The sequence below is a fragment of the Schistocerca cancellata genome, chromosome 4 (assembly GCF_023864275.1).
Source record: "Schistocerca cancellata isolate TAMUIC-IGC-003103 chromosome 4, iqSchCanc2.1, whole genome shotgun sequence".
Lineage (NCBI taxonomy): Eukaryota > Metazoa > Arthropoda > Insecta > Orthoptera > Acrididae > Schistocerca > Schistocerca cancellata.
In genome coordinates, this window is record NC_064629.1 from 363,250,428 (window position 1) to 363,256,427 (window position 6,000).

Consider the following 6,000-nt stretch of genomic DNA (forward strand, 5'->3'; position numbering starts at 1 on the left):
GAATGTTCATCACAATCCAGTGACAGACGCTAGAAGAGAGGCGTTGTGCATCACGGAGAGGTTTACTGGTAAAATTTCGTGAGCATTCCTCCCAAGTACTTCTTTGAAATGACCGTGACCGGAAAATCAGACAAATTCCAGCTCATACAGAATCTTACCGACAGTTGTTCTTGCCGCATAACAGCCGCAACTGGAACAGGAAAGATGGTAAATCACAGGGTTACCACAAGCACTCACCGTTAGCGGGGAACAGACCTAGAGATACTATTTTCTACCTTTTTTTTCCTTTCAGTAACGTGAAAGAATGTGTATTTTGTCGCGAGTTACTGCGATGTATTGTCGACTATTACGGGACGGCTGTTCAATAAAGAATCATCATACTTTTTGTACGGTCATAATACCACACGCTATAATTTGACCTTATGGTATTCTGTTAGCTTGTTAGCTTAATGCGTAACAAACAAGCGATATTAATTTCGTTTTTGGTGTACCTGGTTCCCGCCTTGTGAGAGGTGGAGGTTTCGTACCGCTTACCGCAACAATGGAGGCGACGCGCAGTGAACAAAATTTTGCTTTCGTCTCAACAAATCTTCTTAGGAGGGCTATAAAGTGTCTGTTCTTCTTTACACAACATCTCGAGGGTAGTTTAAATTGTTTACGGAGGAGCGAAAATCTGGACCCGGCGCTCCAGCTACTGCTCTTATGGAAGAAAACATGAACATTGCTGCTGTCAATCTGAGAAAGAACGGACGAATAAACTTACGAACATTTTTTTGAAATATTGAAAATTTTATTGTGTGCCACCCACAAATTGGTGGCAGAAAGTTTACGCATGAGACGTATTTACCTGTCGTGGGTTCTAACACCACTGATTCCCGAACAAAAGGGTATTCGCGTGCAGATCTGTATGCAATTGAAACTGATGTTAGAGGAAGATCCAGAGTTTCTTTCAGAGTTAAACACTGTTGATGAAACTTCGTTGCATCATTTTGATCCTAAGAGCAGATAGCAAAGGTTCAGTGTGGAAGCCTCTTTCATCAACTAACCTCAAGCAAGAAGGGAAAGTTATAGTCATTTTATTTTTTATTTTTTTTATATTCATGGAGTGATTTATCATCTTGTTGTACCTACATTCCCGTACAAATGTGGACAATACCACAGGGATGTCTTCAAAAATTTTCAAGTCCATATCCGGTGCAAAAGACCAAATATCCTTAAAACAGTGGGCTTGCCGCACCAGGATATTGCACAAATTATTACTGAATATCTTGCAAAAATCAATGTGAAGTGCACCCCTCATCCTGCCTACAGTCTAGATTTAACTTCGTATTACTTTTTTCTATTTCCTAACTCGAAGAAACACCCACGTGGGAGGCATCTTTCATCATCAGAAGCAGCAGTGAAAGTTGTGGAGGCGATTTTGAAGGACCTTTCAGAAAATGTTTTCCAGCATATCTTTACAGACTGCCAGAAAAACTTTGGACAAGTGCATTGCATCCAAAGAAGACTGTTTTGAAAAGGGTCTTCAAAATGATGAGGATAGATATGTTGTCAAAAAAAAAAGTTATGATCATTCTTTATTAAAAAGCTCTCGTACGTTCTGTACGAGCTTAGACAGTTTTTTATTATGTGTAATAAGGTGCTGGCTGCATAGGATGCATACCCAAATTCAACAAAGAATAATACAACATCTGACGCGTAGTCAACTAACAGACCTGCTCTGTTACTTCTCTCGTGAGCTGGCATAACAAAGAGTAGGTTAAGAGTACTAGATTAAATTACTAATTGACGTAGAGCGATCATGCTGACAGGAAAACAATTTTGTAATCAGAACCGTCGAGAGAGCGCGCTCAGTAGTTAAGCGTAACTTGTAGTTAGAGGGAGACAGAGTCATTCTCTCGTTTGGCAATACCATGACTGGTTCCTCTAATTCGTCTCAGGCAAACGCTGGCTAGCAATGCCACACTAGTCCTTCTCCCCCTGGTCCAGCTAAGCTATAGCTGTCTTAATGACTTTGTATTACATCCAATTACAAAAATATGTCATTCGAGTCAGAATCCACGCTTCCTCCCTCAACTTTTTTCCGGAAGAGTCCTTGTACTACTTCAATGAAGGTCACATAGAATTCGTTCCCCTGAAAGCATCGTATGGAAGAGACATTCACTAGCAACCACAAGTACCTGACAATACCTGGCAAAGTTACTCTTGTGTCAACATTCTTGCCTATCAGGACCAGTCGTCTTTTCTTTATCCTTCAGCAGAGTCTGAATTGCTATGTGAACCTTTATGTCCGCTATCATATGTAGTAGAAATTAACACTTAATTTCGTGAAGATTAATCACTACTAAAACTAGAGCCGCCCCCCTCCCCCCCTCCCTCCCTCCCTCTCTCTCTCTCTCTCTCTCTCTCTCTCTCTCTCTCTCTCTCTCTCTCTCTCTCTCACACACACACACAAAATTCCTCAAAAATGAAGTACTTTGTTATCGTTGAAGTAATGGATGAGAGTTTAAATGTAAAATTAAAACCAAACAAACTATTATTTTTGTTTCCTCTGTCCTAAGCGTGATGCAAATAGAGTAAATCTTTCATCACATCCTGCTCGCTTTATTGACCGTCAGTAGTGGTACTGTGTTTGACTATATAATCGTTTTCAATATTTCAATTCCTAAATCAATGCTGTTCTCAAGCCGAAGATTAGTTTGAGCACCACAGTGCATCGTCAGACATTTGGGTTGGTATTCCCTTATCTTCTCCGGCCTTGGAGTCAGTTATACAGAGACCAACAGTTTAACGTGGCTCGAACCACAATGAAGCACACGAACAATAAGCATTGTCACAGGTGAAACAAGCAAAAAATGACAGAAAAAAAGTGTACAAGCGACTGAAAATTGAATTCAGATCCTTTGGATACGTACTCTAACACTACAGAGATTTTTGAAATTTTGGCTGTAGCAAAAATGGATTAGTGACACGAAATGTGTACAGTATCACTACTGTGGGTGCTTTATTAACAACTCGAAGGGCGTGTACTGAAAAACCTCCTCAGTTTGCAGTACGCTTAGGATGGAAAGAAGAAAAATAATACCTGTTGTAACCAAAAAGTCGAGACGGACGAATAGTTTTGCCATTACGCTATCTGAGCACACCCCAGAGCCTCGCTCAAAGATTCATTGTCATTTGTGTCTCCCTTTTATTATTTTTGAACAATTTATAAGCATGTTTCATTGAAATCATTCCACGTTACCGCACTTCATTCAGTTCAGTCTCATTGATTCCATCCATTTCATGTCAATAAATTCAGTTCAGTCGGTGTGTATCTCTTGAGGCAGGTTAAACCGCGATCCTTCAACACACCCGTTCTTTTGGTGCTCCCATTCTGGTTTGTAGAACCACCTATTTTTGGTTGTAAGACTAGATTGGCAGGAAACACCTGCGACACCGAAACTTTGAGTCAAACACGAGGGCGTGCAAGATAGCCTAATGGCTGACGCAGCTTCTCGCGAAAAGCAACAAATTTAGGTTATAGTCCCGGTCCGGTATATATTGTATTACTCGGGACACAATCATTGTAATGCGGGTTTAGCATTCCTGACCGGTTTTCGCTGATACATCTCCGATGACCCATCCACAACATCCATTCGTTTCAACACCCGCGTACGTAGCCAAGGTTACTAAAGCACGCCTGTGTCGATGCGCTCAACTCGGAGATACAGCATTTCGAATTCTGGTGATGAATGAAAGTTTCACTGCCAGTATTTGGCCGACAAGGTGAGGAAAGGTAACATTTTTGATCACTGGCCTTTGAACCAGTGTCTCTTATTACATTCCAAATCTCTCCGTAGTGCCTCGTGAAGTGAGAGCACGTGACATTGTTGATAATGATCCGTCTGTCGGGTGAGAAGGTTACGCTCAGTGGTCACCTCGGTGCTATTCGAGACGTGTAGGCTATGTACCAGCATCGGGTTTCACCCTCTCTCTTCTCTCATCATCATTATACAACACAGACATAATACTACAGTAAACTCGCACCCATTACAATCATCTACACTACACAAATACATATTCGACACAACTCTCATATTTCCGCAAGGGAAGATGCTGATGTCCGATTAGGCGGACGAACCCACCTCTTGCGCTTGCGCAGGAAATAAAGCCGTACGCCATTTAATTTTAATTTCATTTCAACGAATTTAATTGTTATAACAGATGCTGCGGAAATGGATACCTAAAGAAGCGGGTAAAGGAAAAAAATATGCTACAGTTCTGAAAATCTTCTCAGCGTTGACAGTAAGCATCCCTCTGCAGTACAAATGTTTGCAAAAGGAAAACAAGCTACAGTAAACGGAAACAAGTCGACAAATTAGCTCACCTCAAACAGCTGTGTTTCTTCTGGGACGCTCTCTCGGGTCTTCTGTAAGACGGCGTTATCAGTTTTCAAATAAGCAACACTGAGGAATATCCGAGAGAGCTAGGGAATAATTGGTTCAGAGGTGAAACACGAGACAGCAACACAAGATGCAGCACTTGCACAGCACGTTTGGCGTGTTTTTCGATCACCGCGGTTCGGAACTTCACACCTGGGCGGGCACTACGGGAACGCCTCGGTGAGACGCCGAGGTCCCCGTGCGGTCCTGTGGCCGAGCGTGGGAAAGGAGCGCGCCCTGGCAGACAGCGCGACCGGACTTACCGGGCGGTAGGGGCGCGGGGGCGGAGCGGGGGCGGCGTACCTGCGAGCCGTCATCGCGGCCGGCCGTCCATCCTGCGGCTGCGGGGGCGGCGGCGGCGGCGGCGGCGGCTGACGTCTGAGCGGCTGGGACGCCGGCGCGCGACTGCCGGCCGCTCGCCCAGGCTCGCCTCGCCTACATCGCCGCGCATTAACCAATTCCATTTTGCGCCGGCCGCCATCCTACCGCACGTAATTGCGCTTTGCAGGCGAAGCCGGCGTTGTGTGCCCGCTGGCCGTGAATTGCCGTTCTAATCCAGCCGAAGGTTAGGCCACGCCGTCGGCAGACGGGACGAAGTCGCTGGACGATTCCGAGGAAATGCGGAAACATTCCGTTGGACACAGAAATAATGAACGGCAGCATTATTCAAATGTGATACTAGACAATAACATTAACTGAACTTTTCCGTCAGTGTTTGACACAATATGACAATATTAAACAGGAAACATTTTCCTAATGTCCTGCTAAAATTATATTTATTTGGACACGAATCGGCTTTCGGCTTCTACGGCCATCGTCAGCTGACGACTGAATATCGCAACCATAGATAAAATGCCGTGTGACTTATTACTCATACATATGCGGAAGATAAATATACTGATGTGACAATAGTCATCGGATACCTCTTAATATCGTGTCGGACCTGCTTTTGCCTGCCGTAGTGCAATAACTCGACGTGACATGGACTCAACAAGTCTTTGAAAGTCCCCTGCAAAAATATTCAGTCATGCTACCTCTATAACCGTCCATAATTGTAAAAATGTTGCCGGTGCAGGATTTTGTGCACGAACTGACCTCTCGATTATGTACCTTCAAACCAATCGGGAACACCCGTGGTCCAGTGACATGGCGCGTTGTCATCCATAAAAATTCCGTCGTCGTTTGGGAACATGAAGTCCAAACATAACCATTTCCAGTCAATGGTCGATTCCGCTGGACCAGAGAACCCAGTCCATTCCACTCAAAGACACTATTATGAAGCCAAAACCACAGTGCCTTGTTGACAACTTGGGTCCATGGCTTCGTGGGGTCTCTGCCACACTCGAACCCTGCAATCAGCTCTTACTAACTGTAAGCGGGACTCATATGACCAGGCCACGATTTGCCAGTGGTCTAGGATCTAACCGACATGGTCACGCGCCCAGGAGTGGCGCTGCTGCTATAGTTCATTAACGCCACATTTCGTCGAATTGTCCTAACGGGTACGTTCGTCGTACGTCCCACATTGATTTCTGCGGCTATTTCACGCTGTGTTGATTGTCTGTTAGCACTGACA

At 44.3% G+C, this 6,000-nt stretch overlaps 1 protein-coding gene across 1 annotated transcript in view; it reads right to left on the reverse strand.

Moving 5' to 3' along the window:
* LOC126185143 (solute carrier family 41 member 1-like) overlaps positions 1–4,485 on the reverse strand; it is a 560,408-nt gene extending 555,923 nt beyond the window's left edge. The window contains exon 1 of the mRNA XM_049927985.1: positions 4,370–4,485. The gene's annotated coding sequence lies outside the window, so the exon portion shown is untranslated. The remainder of the gene's footprint in view (positions 1–4,369) is intronic.
* Between the last annotated feature and the right edge of the window lie 1,515 nt (positions 4,486–6,000).